This window comes from Notamacropus eugenii, chromosome 5 (assembly GCF_028372415.1).
Source record: "Notamacropus eugenii isolate mMacEug1 chromosome 5, mMacEug1.pri_v2, whole genome shotgun sequence".
Taxonomy (NCBI): domain Eukaryota; kingdom Metazoa; phylum Chordata; class Mammalia; order Diprotodontia; family Macropodidae; genus Notamacropus; species Notamacropus eugenii.
The window spans coordinates 190536829-190560471 of NC_092876.1; the positions used below are offsets into that span (position 1 = coordinate 190536829).

At 37.8% G+C, this 23643-nt stretch overlaps 1 pseudogene; it reads right to left on the minus strand.

Annotated features, from left to right (window-relative positions):
• Positions 1–1269: 1269 nt before the first annotated feature.
• On the minus strand, positions 1270–4220 carry LOC140507784 (sentrin-specific protease 5-like; annotated as a pseudogene).
• Between the last annotated feature and the right edge of the window lie 19423 nt (positions 4221–23643).

Below are 23643 nucleotides of genomic sequence, written 5' to 3' on the forward strand. Positions count from 1 at the left end.
TTCTACTTCCAATCCCTTAAGCTTAGCCTCCTTAGGAAATCTCCCCCTCTTCCTCCTAAGGAAGACCCCCCTGCACTTGTAACTAGACCCTGAAATAAAGCTCAACCCTTGTTCGACTCTGGAACGTCCTTTCTCTCATACGTTTATCCGGTTTGGCCAACCGAAGACCTGGGACAGGTAAGAAAGACTCGGGTAGCCCAATACAGGCCTCTAGGCCTGGCACCTACTCATAATGAGTTCACATTACGTTCAGATGGAGAAAATATCAAACATATATAAATATACAGATATGTATATGAATATAGGTGTATGTTTGTGTATATATACACACAGCATACACATACATACATACATATAAGGTAATTTGGGAAGGAGAGTATCATTAGTTGTGATGGTTAGGAAAGGTTACATATATAAGATGATTACTAATCTGAGTCTTAAAGGACGAGAGGGACTCTCTGAAGCATAGGTAAAGAAGGAGTGTGTTTCAGGTATAGGGTACAGCCAATGCAAAGACATGGAGATTGGGGATGGAGTGACTTTAGCTCTAGAGCATCACTGCCCCTATTGATAATATCTCTTTTGTCTTGTTCAGGACCATAATGGTTTGATGCTGTTTGATGGGTTCCTCACCTGGGTTTGCTTTCTTCACTGTTGCATATGCTATTCATGCAGAAAGTCATGAATATGACAGCCAAGAAAATGTATTCAGCAAGTAAGGAATCTACTCATCTATCAGCTATGGCACAACAAGTGAACTTGTTGGGGAGGGGTATACTTTGTTTCAACCCTTTTTCTCCACAGACTATGTATTTAAGGAGAGTGAGCTTCCAGGATCACATCTTACTATAACTTCTCAGTAAATATCTTTTTCATATAATCTAATCCAGAGTAATTTAACTCATTTGGCACCCTTGATCCCTTGTCAATCTGGTAAAGCCTACAGAACACTTCTCAGCATGTTTTCCTTGTGTTTGTGGTTGTTGCTGTTTTTTGTTGTTTTTAGTCCTGTCTGACCTTTCATGATCCAATTTAGGGTTTTCTTTTTTGTTTGCTTGTTTTCAATATTCTATACTGCATGCTTGGTCTATGTGCATGCACTCGTATAATCAATATTAAATACAAGAAAGAAATCCACAAAATTAGAAAGTACATTAAGAAATATTACATGGTAGCTGAAGAAACAAGTCAGGGGAGATAAACCAAGTTGAGGTAAGCTGAGTGGTGGGATGCCACTGGTCTGAGACATCTGGGAGTAGGAGAAAGCAGTCAGAGGTCCGGAAACAGAATGCCCTCCTTCAGCTGGGCCTGGCCAGCCATGGCGGCTATCCCAAAGCAGTCCAAGAGCTGGCACTCCCACAGCTCCTTGTAAATCCTTCTCCCAATGTGAGGCAGGTCTTCTTGGGAGAACTGGAAGAGCCACTCAAAGGCCAGGAACTTGCAATACTAGAGCAAAAAGACTCCACAGTCATTGTCATTTTTCTGTCTTGGAAGGCACTTTGAAACAGCCGTTTGCCAACCCTGAAGAAATTCAGGTTGATTTTTTTCTCTTGCTTCAGTCAGCAAATACTTTCTTATATTCTCTACACAAAACTCAAAATGAATGCTTTGGGAGTCATAATAGGAAATAATTGAATTTGAGAGAGTCACACTAATGAGAGACCAATAGACCTCCAGGTGAATAGGAATCAAGAGAAGGCTCCTTTTGAAGAAATCCACCTTTTTAGTTCATCTTTTTACTCCATTGTATCCTTTGGTTACCACTTGTCTATGGAAAAAGCTGTTGAAGAAGAGGACCTTGTCTGGGATCAGTGTTCATTATCAGTTCAACATACATATTGCTTACGTGGTCATTCAGCCAGTTCTGACCATCCAGCATCCCCAGCTCGTCCACGTCCAGCATGTGCCTGGTACAGAACACCAGGAAGTTGCAACTAGAAGATTTGGGATGCCTGGTCCGGTAGTTTGTAACTTCCTGATTGATAAATGGCTTTCTGTTGGAAAAGTCTTCACTGAAGACCCCTTTCAGTCTCCCGAGAACATCTTTTTCACAAAGGGGGATCAAGCTGCCATATTTCTTCATCAACTCATTCAGGAATCCATAGAGGCAGGAGGAGAGCTCTTCATGCATCACAGAGGATGCTTTCTGACCACTCTTTCTATCTCCCACTTGTAGGCCCCCTTTGAGTCCCATTGGTTGTAAGAGGGCCTCCGGGGGGGTTTTACAGTTCAGATGATCCAGTAACTAGGCAGTAACCGGGCGTGGAACCTTAGTCTCCATGTGGCACAGGCTTCCCACATCCTGCACAGCCTTTGTGGATGCAGGCTCCTGCTCGGGGGCCTCTTTACCACTGACCACTTGCTCAGGCAGGGGCAGCTTGAGCTTGTCATCCCAATGTCCTTTGCCTGATCATCCAGCCCCACAATTATGGTTTCTGGCTCAGTTTCAGATATGAAAAGGTCCCTGGAGTGTTGCTCAGGTGAGTATATATCCCAACCATGGGTGACATTGCCATTCTGCTGGCTGGGGAGGGCCTCCCTGACACATGGCTCTGGGCCTGATCCAGGTTTTTCTTTGGCCAGGCCACTGGGTATCTTGAGTTCTTTCTCTTTGCTGTGGGTCCTGAGGTGCTACAGTCCCTATCTAGGGAGGGAGTCTGAGGGAAGAGAGAGGGACTATTGGGTCCTGAGTGAGGGAATGAGCTATAAGTACCTCCCTCAAAAGCCTTCCTGGAGCTACTTCCAAAGGTCCCTCTTGACCTTCTGCACCCAGCACAGTTGCTGACCTTTCTGAAGCTTACACGTTCTGCTCCTCAATTTAAACCAGGGCAATCTCAGGATTTGGTACCGAAATCTAATCGTGAACAGTTCCTTATATACCTGAAGCAATGATATCCTTTTCTCCCTACGCTGGCTGAGCTAGGGCCTTCCCAGAATTAGGAACGGCTGCTTTGGCTCCATTAAGTTTGGGTCCAGCCCTTGGTAGCTGCTACAGTAACAGTCATTTCCCTTATAGTTCCTCAAGGTGACTAAGGTGGGGCTGCTTTCCACCTGGCTCTCCCTGCTGACTGGCCTGAGCCTACCAGGATCCTGGTGTGTTTGGCCTAGGGGCCGATGGGCTACCCAAGTCTTACCTTTCACCTTCATAGGTCTTTGGTGGCCAACCAGATAAACGTATTGAGAGAAGAGACTTTCCAGAGTCGAACAAGGGTTAGGCTTTATTCAGGGTCTTGGTTACATGTGCAGGGTGAATTCTTCCTCAGGAGAGAGGAATCCTCCTCCTCCCAAGGAGGCAACGATCGTGCAGCAAGAGAATGGGAGTGGGAGAGGGGAGGGACCTTCTGCCCTCTAAGGGCCCCTCAGCGCTAAGAGCGCCTTCAGGCTTTCCTGACCCTACTTAAGCTCTCCCGCCACATAGTTTGCACGTGAATACCGTGCCTGCTCTCAGCCTTTAGCTAGTCAACAACAGGTGTGCTCAGACCCTGGGCCAATCTCAAGGGTGGGATGCTTTCCCCAGCATGTATCCCATGGAGAAGAGGCAGAGATGCACGAGATAGCCCGTGTCTCACGCCTCAATTCCCAGCTATTCCCTGGGGGGCCTCATGAGAACTCTAAGGTTTAGAAGTCCTCACCTTTATCTGCCCAAGACTGTCCACGTGAAACTGAGCTTACACCCCCAACACTGGTGGTCAGTCCTCTACCTGCAACCACTGGCCTGACCTAACACACTGCCCACTGGCAAGCCACTTCTGAGGCTCTTCCTCTGGCTAGCATTCCTGGGCGGAGTTGTCAATGGATGCTAGCAGGCTTCCAATGAGGTGCCGGGGCTCACGGTGCCAGGGGACTGGATGGCTATGGGGAGCAGCCAGGGTGGCACGGGCCTTTGCAGCTAGGGCCATTTTCTGGGCCCGCTTCCTCTGGAGAGGAAGAGCTTTCCTCCAAAGCTGGAGGGATCCGCACAGCCTGTACCAGGTGCTCCAGGTCTCCTGCCTGGCGTGTAAAAGGCAGAACGTTTTAAGGGCCTCAAACCCAGCTCCCCACTTCTCTGAGAAGGTTGGCAAGTGGCTGCTTTTGCTAAGCAGAGATCTTTGCTAGTCTTTCATTGTTCTGTGGCATTATGGAACCCGGACACCACGGTGCGGGCGCTGCTCGAAATGCGCTCGGATGCTCGGCACAGGGCGGGGCTCCGTCACCTGCCACTGGAGCCCCAAAAGCATCATTGCACCAGGGTCATGTGGCCTTCCCCACCCCTACCCCAGGCCCCAGCTGGCACCATTTAGGATTTTCTTGACAAAGATAGTGAAGTGATTTGAAATTTTATTCTCCAGCTCATTTGGCAGATGAAGAAACCGAGGCTAATGGGGTTAAGTCACTTGCTCAGGATCACACAGGTAGTGTCTGAAGTTCCATTTGAACTCAGGTCTTTCTGTCTTCAGGTCCTTCTCCCTATCCACTGGGCCACCTAGTTGATCCATATTTTCCAAAAAGTCACAATTGAATGAAACGTCAAATTTCAGTTAGAGTTCAGTGAAAATAAAAATGCGAATTTCCCATCACTGAAAATTATTCACTCTCCCATGTAAAGAACCCATGATCCAATTGGTTATCAACTATCTTAAGCAGCTATGAATCAGACAAAATTATATTGAGACAATAATCAACATTCTGCTGACACTGGATAGAAGAAAATGGATATGAGATTATGAGCTATAATACTAGAAAAGATACCCCCAAACCCTAAGGACAATCTAGAACCCTAAAGAGAGTTGTACCAGTTGACATGTAGGGCCATGAGCTATGCATCAACATAGTATTAAGATAATATTCCCAGAGCTTATATGTATTACAAATACACTGACCATGGCTTACTTTAGGTTATTCTGACAGAGGGTTTCAATTAGCCCATAATCTCTTGGGCTCATTTCCCTTTGATATTCTTGTGACTCTGGGCTATTCTTCATAATTCTGAGCCTGCCCCATTTTATTGTTCTTTCAATAGTTACTTAACTGAATAGATTGCTACATGTTGTCACTCAAAATTGTATTTGCTCAATTTCCCAGCATCATTCCTTCTGGGTCACATTTTTTCCCCAAAATAGTCTAGGTAGAATGCCTGATTCAGATAAGCAAGACAAGACTGAATATGATTACCAGATTTTAATGAATATACTTTCCTAGTTATTCATTCATTCCTAGTAAATATAGTATATGTGGGGAAAGTGGGGGAGGAGGAATGTTGTAGTGGGAAGAGAAAAGGTCAAATTCATATTATTCTGCCTGGATAGACCCTCTTGGATCAGACCTAATACTTACTTAGAGACTATGCTCTTTGGAGAATGGCTAGGAATTCCATTCCCTAAGTGGTGGACACATTGTGGCGTCATCTTGAGGAACTTTAAGTTTCAGGAAAGGCTTAGATTTTGCCTCAGATCAGAGGGTCTGGTTTCAGATACTGCATCTATTACATATTACCTATGTCACCTTTAGCAAGTCACTTATCCTCTTTGGCCTCAGTTTCTTCATCTGTAAAATGGTCTCAGAGGTCCCTTGGAGCTCAAAACCTTTGATGCTGTTATCTTTCCCAAATACCTGCTCTAGAGTACCCTGAACTACTAATTCAGTCACATCAATCAAAGCCTCTAAATTTCTAAGATGCTTGGCTAAGTGGTCTTGTAATCTTTATGTAAGCCTTTCTTGAAAACCTTAGAATCACTTGTCTCTTCCCTCCTCTTTCCTTTCATGTACAACCAGTTGCCCAATATTGTTTCTATTTCCACAACATATTCTTTTTCTCTATCTCATAGTTCCTAACCTAATCCCATTTTCATCACCTCTCACCTGGACTATTGTAATAGTTTCTGAATTGCATTTCCAGCTCTCCACACAGTTATCCAATTAATATCCTCACTATAGAAATTTCTCACCTGAGCATTTAAAGCCATCCACCATCTGCCCTCTACCTTTTCAAAAGTTTGGTTCATTCTCCCTTTCAGGTTCTATGGTTCATCTAAATAGGTCTACCTGCTACACCATTATTGTTTAGTCGATTTGTCATGTCTGACTCTTTATGACCCCATCTGGTCATTTCCTGGCAAAGATCCTGAAGTGTTTTGACATTTCCTTCTCCAGCTCATTTTACAGATGAGAAAACAGAGGCAAACAGGGTGAAGTCACTTTCCCAGGGTCACATAGCTAGTATCTGGGGAATTGATTTGAACTTGAGTCTTCCTGACTCCAGCCCTGGTACTTTACCCACTATGCCACCTAACTGCCCTTAACTGCTAGTCTAGGTCTGATATTTCATCTTGAAATTCTGTCCCTTTCCCCAATGAGTAACTCCTCATCTCTGTCACCTGAGATCTCCCACTTCCTGTAGAGCTCAGCATAGGTGTTACTTCTTATACTTCTTGGTCTTCCCCAGGTATTTGTACTATTGCTTTCAAATACCTTGTACTTGTCTGTCTTCATCCATTCTGCATCTCTCCAAAAGATTGTAAGCTTCTCTGAAGCAGCTTTTGTTTGACATTATATCCTCAGTGCTTAGAACAATTCCTAATGAAAAGTGTGTATTATTAAATGTTTGTTGAACTGAATTAAAACTGAATGGGAGACTTCCATCAAAATTCTGTCATATGAGCTTAAACAGCAAATAACAGGCAGAACTGATGTGTGCTATCAATAAATATTTTCTTTACCAGATGTCCAGGGATGCCACAGTTGTATAAGACTTATGACTTGGATACCTAAGAACCTCCTAGGACTTGTATATCACAATGTAAATTGTTGGGGGCAGGTAGTCTTTTATATGAAGAACTGGATGATTTAGTGTCAATTCCCCAAGGACACAGACCACCCTAACTCTTTTTAGTGAAGTTATTTGTGTCTGTGTCTTAAATAACAGCTTAAATGGCTCTCAGAAGATCAATGTTTGCTTCTGCTTCCCACTTGAACATGGGTGAAGACCAAATATTGAGTAAATGGAGAGATAGTGTTGCTGGGGATTGAGGTGCTTGGAAACTATTATAGAGAGAGGTATGAGGGTTTCATACTCGACCATACTCCCATGCCTTAACTGTTTCCTGTTCCTTGGAGTGAGGTGTAAGGAGTCGGGAACACCCAAGTGCTTCTGACAATTACTACCTGGAGGGCCATGAAAAAGTCATTTAAATTCTCCTTATGTGAAATTTCATATGTGAAAAGGAGACACCTGTAGTATATGTCTGAAAGAGTTCTTGTAAAACCCCTAATGAGATAATGCCTCTAAAATACTTTGCAAACCTTGAAGTGGTATAGATATGGCTTCATCAATGGGAATTACATTGAAGAAGAGGCATTATAATAGGTTTTGCCACCAAACTCAAGGAATCTTGAGACCTTTCCACCTTTCCTATAGATATTATACCTTTACTACTAGAATGTCCACTCCTCAAGAGCAGGGACCATCTTTCCTTTTGCTTTTAATGCCTGGTGTTTAGCACAATGTTTTTCCCTGTTTTTTTCTGACTTTTATGTCCTGTTTACAAGCAGCTCCAGTTGAGGGCCAGGGCCTAGAAATTTAAAGAAATTTACGTAGTCCTTAGGACTATTGACAAGAGCTGTTTCTTTGCAACTCTTACAGCCCAGTTGCATCACCTTCACTGCCTGGCTAAAATAATTCTCTTGTTTTAGGATTAGAGAACTAGGAGGCCAATATTCTGGGCAAGAGGTCAACAAAGGCACTATATTGAGGTCATATATTTAGCCAAAGTTTGAGGGTTATGATTAAAATAGTTGCATGTAAAATAGAGCTTGGTTTAGTGGGAAAAGATGTTGGTTGAAAGTTAGAAGGCCCAACTTATAACCCAGCCTTGAGATTTCAGGCACTAATGGTGTAACATGAGCGCAGGACATTACCACTTGCCCCCTTTATTCCCCCATATGGACAATGAAGATCATTATACTCCCTCTTTTCTAATGTTGTTGCATGGAAAGTGCTCAGTAATTCTTAAAATGATATATGAATGCAGGTTATTGTTATGTTTCTGTATTCCAAGTGGACATTCATATAACAGTTATTTACCAGTATATTTTTGCACTGAAAACAAAGGACTATGTAATTAATTACATTAAAGGTCTACACTGTTCAAATTTGTTCTATATTCTGATTTTCTTTGACTATGTAGACATGACTGAAGAATATCATTCCCAAGAATCTCCTATATTCTAGAAAATGTATTTTTGTTTGTTTGTATTTGTTTTTTGTTTTTTTTTTAATAACAATTTCTTTCTTTCATTTGGGGTTTGCAAACTATGACCTGTGGGGCATTAAAAAAGTAAGAAAAAACAGTTCTGAGTTCATAAGCCATTCAAAAGTAAGTGGCAGGTGGTATTTGGCCTGTGGATCATAATCGATTGACCACTGATTTAGCACATTATCATTAACTTAGAGCATATCTTCAACCTTAGTTTTGGTGATACACCAGTACCCAGAGTTTATAGGACTCCAAAGTAAGAAATATCATTCAGACCCTTAAAGCAAAGACAACTCAAAAATACATAGGTGTATACTGGATTATAAACTTTAGGATTTATCCAGAAAAATTAAAAGGCTTTATTGTCCTTCCTGTGACATTTATGCCAATTCTAACCTTTCTTCTCCTTCCACTCTACCATGATTAATGAATAAATCCTCAATTCAAGCACTAACTCTTCACCTCCACCTCTCAGGATCCTAGGTTTCTTTCAAGCAATCAATCAAAAAGCATTTGTTAAATGTTTACTATATGCTGAGTGCTAGAGATACAAGACTGAAGTGGAAGAGATCATCACCTCAAGAACCTTACATTCTAAGAGGGACTAATGAGAACTGTCTGTCATATTTTGAACATAAGCAGTATGGTTGGCTTAAAGCAATAACTATGTCAACTTTGGAGCATGTGCTAGATTTTTGTTTCGATTCTCTCATCCATGTGGTAGACAGACAAACATTTGATTTATTGCTGAGCCAGAAGGGGGAGTAGATGCAAAAGAATACTGGGGAAACAATTATTTTTCTGCATTAGTGAACAAAAAGGATGAGATACTGCTAACTTCCTTTGGATAGGAGAATGGGCCTTGTCCTTGCACACAAAACTTCATTAAAGCCAAAAGTATATGGCTCTGCTGTTGTTGAGAGGTAGTAGAGAGATTGCAGCAGCCTCCTGCTGACAGATGTCTATATTTTCACCTGAACTGCTAACATGTGGCTCTAGAATGCAAGTATTTATTTTTTTCATCATTGACTTTGTTCTTTACTCCTCTCAGGTGAAGTAAGCTGCTAACTTTTAAGCTTCAAAAAAGTGAGAAAGAAAGCTTTCAAAGATCTGAAAATTTGAGTGCTTGAGAGATTTCACAGGCATCTGAGCCAAACATGGAGTAAAATCCCAAGCCGCCAATTTGACCCAGCATAGAAGCTGATAGAATGTAGCTAAGAGGCAGCAGTACTAACACATTCCATTGGCAAGGTCAAATTTGGAAATAAATTTAGTGGGGTAAATACTTTGCAGTGTGACTGTTTTAAGGTTGAGACAAATCTTCCCAGGAACTAGGTGGCATAGGGAGAAAGCCTACCTTCAAATGTCTTGGAGACAATATTTTTATTCCTGATCTTTGTAAAGCTCCTCATTAAATGTCCTTTTGTAAAAAAAATTGATTTTAATTTTTAAAACTAAAACTGGGATGCTAAAAACTAGCAACTGAAACTCAACAGAAAGGAAGCTCAAGCTGATGACATTAGAAGAGAGTCACCTCTGACTACTCAGAAATACCTCTATAATCCTAAAAAAAGTGACAGAGGTGAAGGAAAAATGGCATAGAGAAGACAGGAAGTTGCCCAAACTCTCAAGGAAACAACATTAAATCAAGTCTTTAAATAGATTCTGGAGTGATAGAACCCATAAAAAGATAGGATGAGACAATCAAACTTAAGATAACTTAAAAGGACATCAGGAAAAGTCAGTCTCACTTGGGTAAAAAGAGAGTACAATCAGTGTCACAGACAGCCAGTGGGAGGCTTTTAGCCATAGCACAGATCAGAAACCAAGGCCCCTTGGTGCTGGCTCAGCAAGCTAATGGCACAGAAGGACAACTATGAGGTCACCAGCCCTAGTGAAGAAGGCAAACTGCCAGCCCAGGAACTCTAGCATAAAAACATGACTAGACCAGGCCACCCCATTGCTTTGGACAAACTGGGAGTGATGGTGCAGAGAATCAGTGCTCAGGCTCCTGGTACCTAGTGCAAAAAACTTGGGATATACCACCTATACCCTAGGAACAGAGTTCAATTTTAAAAATCATGAAATAGGTTAAAATGGGCAAAGAAACAGAAAAGATCTCTGACCATAGAAAGTTACTCTGGTGACAGGAAAGATCAAAACATAAACTCAGAAGATAACAATATCAAAACGATTACATATGAAGGCTCAAAAAGGAATATGAATTTGGTCTCAAGCCCAAAAATCTTTCTTGTAAAAACTCAAAAAGAATTTAAAAATCAAAAAGTAAAAGAAAAATTGGGAAAAGAAAAGAGAGTTATACAAGAGAGAGTTGACAGTTTAGAAAAGGAAGGACAAAAATTGACTGAAGAAAACAATGCCTTAAAAAATATAATTAGCCAACTGGAAAAGGAGATCTAAAAGTTCTCTGAACAAAATAATTCCTTAAAAATTAGAATTGGGTTAGTGGAAGCTAATGATTCTATGAGACACCAAAAATCAGTCAAATAAAATCAAAAGAAGAAAAAAGAAGAAAATGTAAAATACCTCACTGGAAAAATAACAGACCTGGAAAATAGATCCAAGACAGATAATTTAAGAATTATTGGTCCACCTGAAATCCAAGATAAAAAGAGCCCCTGGACAGCATTTTTGAGAAATTATCAAGGAAAACTGACCTGATATCCTAGAACGAGATTGTAAAACAGTTGTTGAAAAAATCCCCTGATCATCTCCTGAAAGGCATCCCAAAATGAAAACTCCAAGGAACATTAAAGCCAAATTCCAGAATTATCAGATCAAAAGGAAAATATTGTAAACAGTCAGAAAGAAATACTTCAAATGTCAAGGAGCTACAGTCATGGTTATATAGGACTTAGAAGTTTCTACATTAAAAGATTAGAGCACTTGGAATGTGATATTCTAAAAGGCAAAGGAGTTTGGACTGCAACCAAGAATCAACTGCCCAGCAAAGCAGAACATAATTATTCAGGAGAAGAGATGGACATTCAATGAAATAAGGGTCTTTCAAACCTTCCCAATGAAAAGATCAGCGCTGAACAGAAAAATTGATCTTCACATACAATACTCAAGAGAAGCATAAAAAGGTATGTTATTAAATAATGTTAAACTCTTTACATCTCTACATGGGAAGCTGACACTAGCAACTCTTCAGAATTGTTATCTGTATTAGGGCAATTAGTACGAGTATACATAGAGGGTGTGGTACGAGTTGACTTTGATGTGATTATATGAAAAATTAGGGTGAAAAAATATTGTACAGGGATAAATGGAAAGGGGGAGTCAGAATAGGGCAAATTGTATCACTTGAAAAGGCAGAAAAGACCTATTACAGTAGAGAGAATGAGGGGAGTAGGTGAGCATTATATGAACCTTTCTCTCATCATACTTGGCTCAAAGACAGAACATTCTGTTGGGTATAGAATTTTATCTTACTCTATAAGAAAATAGGAGGGGAGAGGGGAAAGAAAATTGAGGGATAGAAAGTTGGGCAGATTGAGGGAGTTGGTAATCAGAAGCAAAACACTGGTGAGGAGGCACAGGATGAAAAGAAAGAGAAAAGTCTAAACAGGTTCTACCCCACCCAAGCCATGCTGGGAATAAATTCAAACCATATAAGATTCAAATCAAGAAATAGGGTGAGAAAATGAGCAAACAGCAACAAAAGAAGCTCTTCAGGAAAAGCTACTATGGCAACAGGAAAGATCAAGACACAAACTCAGAAAAAGATAATGAAGTCAAAAACTACTAAAGCATCAAAGAGAAAAAAAGGTGAATTGGATGCAAGTCCAACAAGAATTTCTGGAAGAGTTAAAACATTATTTTCAATACCAAATAAAAGTGGTAGAGGAAAAATTAGGTAAAGAAATGAGAATGAAGGAAGAAAATTATAAAAAGACAATTAATCTGGTAAAAGAGGCACAATAAATATAAAAGAAAATAACATCTTATAAACCAGAATAAAGAAGTATAGCCACAATGGCAGAATACAGGTCAGGACCCAGCTGAATTCCCCCAATGTTGCCCTTCAAACAACTTTAAAATAATACCTTAAATCAAATGTTGGAACCACAGATTCAACAAAAGTTCTGAAAGAAACATTTATCTAGCCTAAGAAACTAAGAAGATTCACAGGACAGGTCTAAAACACCAAGGTAGCTGAAGGTCAAAAGTGCAGCAGGCACCCCAATGGTGTACTTTGGAGGTAGCCAAGATAACAGCAGCAGACTAAGAAGCAGCAACAACAACAGCTTTGGGAGCTCTCAGTCCAGCAAGAATAAGGGAATCAGACAAAGAGATCACATGGGATACTTTAGTAGCAGTAGGTACAGCTGGTGTTATTGTCAAATCTATTGCTCATAAGCATTATGCCTATAAGCAGTTCTAGATCAAAGTTCCAAAAAGGAGAGGATTGCTTCTGGCTAGTCACAAGGGAGTAGGGACTCCAGTCATAGTTCTAGGGCCAAGAGGTGTGCTAGTAATTGAGGGCACATGGAAGCAGAGGCATCTCCTGGGCAAATACCTGAACACAGACCAGGAGAGATGTAACCACACCTTTCCTAGGATAACACTAGCTTGGAAATATCAAAGACCCCCAGAACTAGCTCTGAAATCAACCCCACAAAAACACCTGAACCTTGGCATGGTGCCTCCCCAACCCCAGGTGAGCAGAACCCAACTTTAACATAAAGTTCAAAATCAAGAAACAGTCTGAGAAAATTAGCAAACAATAGAAACAGAACTCATCATATAAAGGCACTATACAAGCTGGGAAAACTAGAACATAAACTTTAAAAAAAGACAAAAATGTTAAAATAATTACCATAGTAATTACAAGCAAGGCTTCAAAGTTGTAAAAATTTCAGGAAGAGTTAAAGCAAGATAAGAGTGGTAAAGGAAATGTTGGGAAAAGAAATAAGACTGACGCAAGAAAATTATGAAAAATGAATTAACATCTTAGGAGAAGAGCCACAAAAATACCAAAGAAAATAAAAATTTAAAACACAGAATTGGCCTAATGGTAAAATACAAAAATTAACTAAAGAAAAGAGCTCCTTTAAAAGCAGAACAGGACAAATGAAAAAGATGGTACATAAATTCACCGAAGAAAAGAACTTCTTAAAAAGGAGAATTTGACAAGTGGAAGCTAGTGATTTTTTGAGACTTCAAGAAACAATAAAATAAAGTCAAAAGAATAAAAAAATAGAAAAATTGAAACATCTCATTGCAAAAACAACTGACCTGGAAAACAGACCAAGGCTATATAATTTAGGAATTATTGGACTACCTGAAAGCCAAGAAAAATGAGTCTACATGTCATCTTTCAAGAAATAAGGAAAATTGTCCTGATATCTTGAACCACAAGGTAAAACAGAAATTTGAAAAGAAAACACTTCCTAAAAGTAATCCTATAATAAAAACTGCCAAAAATATTATAGCCAAATTCCAAAGCTCACAGGTCAAGGAGAAAATATTACAATCAGTTATAAGGAACAATTCAAATATCATAGATGCACAGACAGGGTAACATAGGATTCTGCAGCTTCTATCTTAATGAGAAATCACAAGAGCACACATTTATAGCTGGAGGGAAGCTTAGACATCATCTCATTGACAACCTTATTTTACACTGGAGAAAATTGAATTTGTGAAGATGATTAGTAGCAGACTCAGTATTTGACTCTAAACCTAATAGAAGTTGTTTTCTTTTGTCCACGATGCTATGCTACTACCAATTCTGAAATACACAAGAGGTGCTATGGAGGTTAATTAAATGAGACTATGTGTATCCCATGGTCCCTGCCATCAAATGGCTTACAGCCTATTTAGAGAGACAAATAAATAAAATTACAAATCAGATAAATATCCAACTCTTCAGTACTTCTTGTAAGAACAAGAAAAGTTCAGGAATGGGATGGTCTAATTTAGAATGGAACTTTAAAAAAGGTTTTATGGAGAAGACCAGTTTAGAGATGGATTTTGAAATATTAATGGAACTTGTATAGGGAAAGGGCATAAGGGAGATAATTCTAAACAGGGAGAACAGCATGAGCAAAGATAAAAGAACAGAATAGTGTAGTATGTATGTATTGAGAATACTGGAGACACTTTTCTAATTGGAACAAATATATATATGTATATGTATATATATATGTATATATATACATATATATATATGTATATATATATACATATACATATATATATTTGGAAGTAGAGAAAAATAAGTTTATATCAGTACGCTGAGTTCACATTTTGAGGAAAACTATGAAAACCGGACAAGATAGTAGAGAATTGAGATACTAAGTAAGAGTAAGTTGAGTATGGGATTGAGATGATGAAAATACCAGCGTATGGGGAAAATTCATCTGGCAGCAGTATGCAAAGTGGGTTGGAAAGACTGAAAATAGAAAACCCATTGACAGGAGGTATAATTAAGCTAGAGTTCATGGAAAGATTTCAGAAGAGTCCATGAACTTGGGTGGGGAAAATACATCTTTATATTTCATATATATATATATATATATATATATATATATATATATATATATATATATATATATATATAAAACCTCTAGCTACAATTAGCATTTTCTTCATTTATTTAAAAACATTATTTTTTTTTTAAAAAAAAAAGGCTCATAGCTTCACCAGATGGTCAAAGGGACAATGACATTAAAAAAATTAAAAACTCCTGGACTAGGAGATTGAGAGCCATTGTTCATTCTAACTTACTCATTCCTTTTTAATATGATTCCAAATTGATGACAGCCAGACTATGAAAATTGAGCATATGAAGTATAATTATAAAATAATGACTATTGTGTGTAGAGTTGTGGAGTAACATTACTTTGTAGATATATTTTGTGCATATAAGATTTACTGTTATAATGCATAATTTGAAGGAAAAAAAACAGAACTAACCAAATAAAAAGGGAGGTATAAAACTTAACTGTTTAAAATAACTCCTTAAAAAGCAGAATCACAAACATGGAAAAAGAAGAGCAAGAGCTCACTGAAGAAAACAGTTCTTTAAAAATTAGAATTTGGAAAGTGGAAACTAATAACTCTATGAGACTTAAAGAAACAATAAAATAAAGTGAAAAGAATGAAAAAAATGAATACAATGTATAGCATCTCATCAGGAAAATAATTGACCTGGAAAACAGATTGAGAAGAAATAATTTAAGAATTATTAGATTACTTAAAATTTATGACTAAAGAGCCTAGATACTATATTTTAAGAAATTATCAAGGAAATTCCTTCAATATCCTTGAACAAGAGAGTAAACTCGAAGTTGAAAGAGCCCAGTAATCACTACCTGAAAGAGATCCCAAAATGAATATTCCAAAGTATTATAGTCAAATTCCAAGCTACAATATTGAGGATAAAATATTTCAAGAAGACAGAAAGAAATCATTCAAATATCATGGAGTCACAGTCAGGATCACACAAGACTTACCAGCAGAGTTTAAAGGAATGCAGGGCATAGAATATGATATTCTAGAACAGGGCTTTTTAAACTGTTTCCACTTGTGACCCCTTTATACATTTTGGCAGATTTTTTTGGCACTGCCTAGCATTAGAGCATGTGCAATACAAAGTGCCTATGTTATGTATTTAGAACCAAGGCTACAGTGAAGTTGGGTTATACAACATAGGCAAGTGCCAGAAACACCTGGGAATCATTATGCATTTGATTTTTAAATAATGTTTGGTTGTTGTGAATTCAGTAACCTTTTATCATTACCAAAAATTGCTTTACTCCATTGTGACCCAGTTAGAACAGTTTAAGAAACACTGTTCTGAAAAGCAAAAGAGCTGGAATTACAACTACAACAAAGAACGATTTACTCAGAAAAACTGAGTATAATGCTTAGAGTGAAAAAATGATATTTAATGAAACAGAGAATTTTCAAGAATTCCTGATGAAAAGACTGGAGCTGAATAGGAAATCTGAATTTCAAATATAAGATTCAAGAGAAGCATGAAAAGGTAAATATGAAAGAGAAATCACAAGGGACTCAATAAGGTTAAACTGCTGACATTTCTATATAAGAATAAGATACATATGTCTCCTAAGAACTTTTTCATCATTAGGGAAGTTGAAAGGAATCTACATAAATGAAGGGTATGGGAATGAGCAAATTGTGTTGGGATGGTATAAAAAATGTATAGGACAGAAAGAAGGATATAATAGCCAACGTTGGAAGGAAGAGGAAGAATGAGGAAAACTACCTCACATAAAAGAGGTTTTCAAAGAAGAGTTTTTCAAGGGAGGGGGAAATGGTGAGGGGAAGGGAGTGGGCAATGCTTGAACTTCACTCTCTAACTTGGTTCAAAGAGGGAAATAAAACAAATACATAACAGACACACACACAATTATATAACAGGCAGTAAGAGGGGAAAGAGATAAGAGAAAGGGAGTGATAAAAGAAGGTTATTGAAGAACTCAGAGGTCAGAAGTAAATCAAACTTTAGAGGAGGGATGAGAGAGACAGACAGACACAGAGACAGAAACAGTGAGAGACACACAGAGAAAGGATAAATAAATTAAAAAGGATGGAGGAAAATAGTCAGTTAATAATAATAACTGTGAATGGGAATGGGATGAACTCACCCATAAAACAGAAATGAATAGCAGAATGGATTAGAAACCAGAATCCAATAATATGTTGTCTCCAAGAAACACACTTGAAACAAAAACACATAGTTAAAGAAGGGACTGGAAGAGAATTGACTATGCTTCAGCTGACAAAAAAAGGCAGGGGTGGAGATTGTGATATCAGACAAAGCAAAAGTAAAAGAAGACCTGATTACAAGAGATAAGCAGGGAAATCACATCGTGCTAAAAAGGTACCATAGACAATGAAGTGATATCAACACTAAACACATATGCCCCCAAAGGCATAGTATCCAAATTCTTAAAGGAAAAGTTGAATGCATTACAGAAGGAAATAGAAAATAAAACCATACTCATGGGGCACCTCAGATTTTCCCTCTCAGAGCTAGATAAATCTAACCATAAAATATATAAGAAAAAATTAAAGAGATGAATAGAATCATAGAAAAGTTAGATATGATAGACTTCTGGAGAAAACTGAATGCAAATATAAAGGAGTATAACTTTTGTCAACTGTGCAGCACCTTCACAAAAACTGACCATGTATTAAGGCTGCTAGGTGGGGCAGTGGATAGAGTATTAGACCTGTACTTAGGAAAGCTCACCCCTTCCTGAGTCCAAATCTGGCCTCAGATACTTATTACCTATGTGACCCTAGACAAGTCAATTAACCATGTTTTCCTCAGTTTCCTCATCTATAAAATGATCTGGGAAAGAAAATGTCAAATCATTCCAACATATTTGCAAAGAAAATTCCAGTTGGGGTCATGAAGAGTTATATATGACTGAAATAACTCAACAGTAACAATAGCAACATTAGAACATAAAAGCCTCAAAACCAAATGCAGAAAAGAAGAAATATTAAATGTATCCATTTTAGACTATGAAGTAATAAAAATTGCATTTAATGAAGGACCATGGAAGCATAAACTAAAAATTAATTGGAAACTAAATAATCTAAACCTAAGGAATGATTTGGTCAAAGAATAAATCATAGAAATAATCATTAATTTCATTAAAAAGTCTAGGGACTTGGAATAAGAAGACTACAAGCTTATATTGGCTACATACACAAAATCAGTTCAAGCTGGTTTAAAAAGAAAATGGTCACTAGTTGCTGAGGTGATCAGGAAAGGTTTCACGAAGAATATAGTGCCTGATATTCAATTTGAAGGAATTCAGGGATGCCTAGAGGAGAAGATGTATTCTACTCTTGGGGAACAACCAGTAAAAAAAAATGTAGAAATGTGAAATAGAATATCATATTTGCAAAGAAGTGAGTAGGGTAGTATGGTCAGATCAAAAAATGCATAAATAGAAGTGATATATAAGAAGATAGAAAGATAGAAAGGGGGGACAGAGCCAAGATGGCAAAGTAGCAGGACAACTTGTAAGAGCTTTCCCTCCACAGTCCATAAAATACCTGTAAAACATGACTCTAAACAAATTCTAGAGCAACAGAAGCCACAAAACGACAGAATGAAAGAAATATCCAGCCCAAGGCAGCCTGCAAGACTGACAGGAAAGGTCTATCACACTGGAATCAGAGCGGAGCACAGCCCAGCCTTGGTCAGGTGGCAGGGAAAGGACTGGAGCAGACTTTAGGGTGCCACTGGCAGCAGATGAAGTTCCCAGATCCTTCAACCCACAAACGCAAGAGACAGCTTCAAAGGTCGGTGAGAAAGCTCTTTCACCAGAGCACAGACCAGGAGAGGAGTAAACCCCTCTCCCTTGATTGTGCCTCCTTGGAGAAACTGAGAATTTACAGGTCCTCAGAGTATACCCTCGCCTTGACAAAGGACTCAGAAGTTAAGTAACTGGCTGGGAAAATGCCCAAAAAAAGGGGGAAAATAAGACTATAGAAGGTTAGTTTCTTGGTGAACAGGTATTTTCTTCCTTTTTTTTAAGATGAGGAAGAACAATGCATACCATCAGAGGAAGACAGAAAAGTCAAGGTTTTTCATTCAAAGCCTCCAAAATAAATATGAAATGGTCTCAGGCCATTGTAGAGCCCAAAAAAGGATTTTGAAAACCAAGTAAAACCGGTGGAGGAAAAATTGGGAAGAGAAATGAGAGTGATGAATGAAAATCATGAAAAGTGAGTCAACAGCTTGCTAAAGGAGACTCAAAAAAATGCTGAAGAAAATAACAACTTTAAAAATAGACTAACTCAAATGGCAAAAGAGGCCCAAAAAGCGAATGAGGAGAAGAATGCTTTAAAAAGCAGAATTAACCAAATGTAAAAGGAGGCTCAAAAGCTCACTGAAGAAAATAGTTCTTTAAAAATTAGAATTGAGCAGATGGAAGCTAATGACTTTATGAGAAACCAACAAATTACAAAACAAAACCAAAAGAATGAAAAAGATAGAAGACAATGTGAAATATCTCACTGGAAAAACAACTGACCTGGAAAATAGATCCAGGAGAGACCATTTAAAAATTATGGGACTACCTGGAAGTCATGATCAAAAAAAGAGCCTAGACATCATCTTTCATGAAATTATCAAGGAAAACTACCTTAATATTCTAGAACCAGAGGGCAAAATAAATATTGAAAGAATCCACTGATCCCCTCCTGAAAGAGATCCAAAAAGAACAACTTCTACGAATATTGTAGCCAAATTTCAGAGTTCCCAGGTCAAGGAGAAAATATTGCAAGAAGCCCGAAAGTAGTAATTCGAGTATTGTGGAGATACAATCAGGATAACACAAGATCTAGAAACTTCTACCTTAAGGGATCAAAGGACTTGGAATATGATATTCCAGAAGTCAAAGGAACTAGGATTAAAAGCAAGGATCATCTACCCAGCAAAACTGAGTATAATACATACTTCAGGATAAAAATGGTCATTCAATGAAAGAGAGGATTTTCAAGTATTCTTGATGAAAAAACCAGAGCTGAATAGAAAATTTTACCTTTCAATCACAAGGATCAAAGGAAGCATGAAAAGGTAAACAGGAAAGAGAAATCTTAAGGGACTACTTTTACTAAAGTTGAACTGTTCACATTCCTAAATGAAGAGATAATATTTGTAACTCTTGAAACTTTTCTCAGTATTTGGGTAGTTGGAGGGATTATACACACACATACACACACACATGTGTGTGTGCACACATATATATGTATATATACATATATACATACATATATATGTATATATACATATATATGTATGTATATATGTATATATATATGTATATATACATATATATGTACACATACAGAGGGCACAGGGTGAGTTGAATAGGAAGGGATGATATCTAAAAAACAATAAAATTAAGGGATGAGAAATATATCTTGGGAGAAATGGAATGGGGCAAATTATATATCATAAAAGAGTCAAGACAAAGCTTTTTCAATGGAGAGGAAAAAGGGTGAAGTGAGAGGGAAAAAGTAAAGCTTACTGTCATCACATTTGGCTTAAGGAGGAAAAAACAAGCACACTCAATTTGTTGTGAAGATCTATCTTACACTACAGGAAAGTAGAGGAGAAGGGAATAAGTGGATTGGGGGATGATAGAAGGGAAGGCAAATGGGAGGAGGAAGTAATTAGAAGCAAACACTTTAGAGGAGGGACAAGGTCTAAAGAGAGAATAGAATAAATAGGTGGCAGGATAGGGTGGAGGGAAATATAGTCTTTCACAACATGACTATTATGGCAGTCTTTAACAAAATTACACATATAGCCTATATTGAATTGCTTGGCTTCTCAGTGAGGATGGGTGGGGAGGGAGGGAGGGAGAAAAGTTGGAATTCAAAGTATTGTGAACGAATGTTGAGAATTACTATTGCATATAACTGGGAAACAAGAAATACAAGTAATGGGGTATAGAAATTTATCTTGCCCTACAAGAAAAGAGAGAATATGGGGATAAAGGAAAGGAGGGGTGTGATTGAAGGAAGGGCAGATTGGGGAAAGGAGCAATCAGAATGCATGGTGTTTTGGGTTGTGGGAGGGGAGAGATGGAGAAAAAATTTGGAACTCAAAATCTTATGGAAATAAATGTTGAAAACTAAAAATAAATTAGTTAGTGTAAAAGAAGAAAAAAGCAAAAGAAAAATAGAGATATGACAAGGTGTGAAGTTATTTAAATGAGTTTATGATTTATTGTAGAAGTATTAGGAAATGATTAGAATTTATCAAGTAGTATGACATTATCAGATCTATACTATATTATTTGGATGACATCCTTAATGCACTTCTCCTTTTTAATTCCTTTTGTGAGATGTGTTTTATAGTTTTCTCCATACCCACCACACACCTCTTCACTGCCCTTAAAGAAATTTTCAATTTCAATTTTTCAGAGATGATAGTGTTTCATAATTCAAGTCATACAGCAATATGGAAAGAATACTGCTATTTTCAAGCGTTTCAGAGAAAATTTAAGGACATTAAAAAAAGCTTCAAAATTTCCAAATTGTTGTCTAGAGAATATAAATATAGGCTTCAGTCTACTAGCATTTTTCTATTCAATTTTCATTCCAACTCATTGTGCGTGCAAAGAATTTATGTAACCTATGAAGGCATACATAGAGATATGAATATTTATATGTATGTATCTATATATACGAGTATCTACATGTGCATATATATATACATGTATGTATACACATTACAATGAACAAATAGATATACAGGTTTATCTAGATATACAACTTGGTGACACAGTGAAGTCAGGAAGACCTGGATTCCAATCTGACCTTAGGTACTTACAAGCTCTGTAATCCTTGGCAATTCACTTAGCTTTGTTTGCCTCAGGTTTCTCATCTGTAAAATGAATTGCACAAGGAAATGCAAAATACTCTAGCATCTTCACCAAGAAAACCTCAAATGGTATCACTAAAAGTCAGATATGACTGAACAATGACTGAAGAACAACAACACACACACACGTACATACTAATGAATGAATTCTATGGTTTGTTCATCGAAATTTCAAAAGTGGGCATGCTTCATATTTTTTTTCCTGTGTGAATGATTGGATAAAATTCTTTTGGACAATTGTGAATAGCATTCAGGCTCTGCAAAGTTTAATGTGCAGTCAGCATAATGCCATCCACTAACACAAAAATTCAGAGGACCTCACAATCTTTAGGTTATCCTTCCTTGACTTAGAATTTGTATTGTATTAAAACTCGCATGGGGCAGGTGATCACATGGTGGCCAGAAGAAACTATATAAAGATACTCTTAAGGTCTCTCTCAAGAACTCTGGATTTGACTGTGCAACATGGGAGACACTGGCATAGGACTGCTCAGCATGGCGTGCGCACACCAGAAAGGGTGCTGTGCTCTTTGAGCAAAGCAGAATTGAAATAGCACAAAGTAAAGGCAGGATGCCCAAATTCGGGATATCCACCTCAAATATTCACATAGACTATCTGTGCCCAACCTGTGGTAGAATATTTTGAGCTTGTATTGGTCTGATCAACCACTGTTGGACACACTGAAATTTCACTTTATCATGGCAATGCCATTTTGGTCCTCTTTGAAGATGAAGGATAACAACCAACCAGACTTTGTATTGAATCTACCCCATAACAAAGATCGGTTAACATCTTTGGTTAACATCTCTCTTCTTTTATTCCTTCCTTGGTATTAATATTAAGGTGGTCATTAAACATGATATCTGCTATTGTTGATCAGTCATTTTCAGTGGTATCCAGTTCTTTATGACCTCATTTAGAGTTTTCTTGCCAGAAATACTGGAACAGTTTGACATTTTCTTCTCCAGCTCGTTTTACAGATAAGAAAATGAGACAAATAGGGTTAAGTGGCTTACCCAGGGTCACATAGTTAACTAAGTGTCTGAGGCTGGATTTGAACTCATGAAAATGAATCTTCCTGACTGTACCACTTACCTGTACATATTGACAGATGCATGAGAAACATTTTGTTGTTGGAAAGTCATGAATATAGGCAAATCATAGAATAAAACATTTTGTAGATATTATATAATTTTATGTCCCACCATATCATTATATGACATTATATTTTGGTGAGAAATTATATTTCCTATAACTTTTAGTCAATTACTGTGTATGGGCAAAGACATGGTATACTTTGGAATATTACTAATAACTTGAAGTGGACAGTATTTTGTCATTAATCTTCTGTACTAGTGAGAGAGAGACAAGATGCTGAATCTTTTAGAAATGATTCCTTACTGGGAACATAATTTTTCAAATCATTTGAAACTAACAGCTCAATTTCCCTTTGTACCACACTAGGAAACCAGTACAGTATTAACTCCAGGGGGAATATCTCATCAACAATTTTGAAAATTCAGTACAACAGAAGCTTTTTTCTAAAGCAAGTGTTTCTTAGGTCATGTCACATATCTCAGTTGTCAATGCTCCATGACACCAAATCATGATATATTGGGCTTTGAAAAGAAGCATCTGAAAATTAGGTTGGTCATTTGCTCCAAAATTTCAGATACTGAAAATTTTCAGACATTATTTTTCTTGAGAAATTTCAAAATATGTTTAAGAGCTCAGAATTTTAATAATTAAAGGGTTATGTACAAAAGGCTGAGTGAGAGAAAATTTTATATCATGCTGTTCTTTTAATTTCAAAGAAGGAGGCAGCATAAAAGTAATTAAAAATAATTAAGGTGTAAAAGATTAGCAGTACCATGGCATCAACAGTGAAGGCAGGATTAAATAATAATAATAATAATAATAATAATAAAAACCTTCCATGAGCTGCCAGTAAGATTTACTTACAATGTTGGATAACAATAATCACTTTCAGTACAGACTGG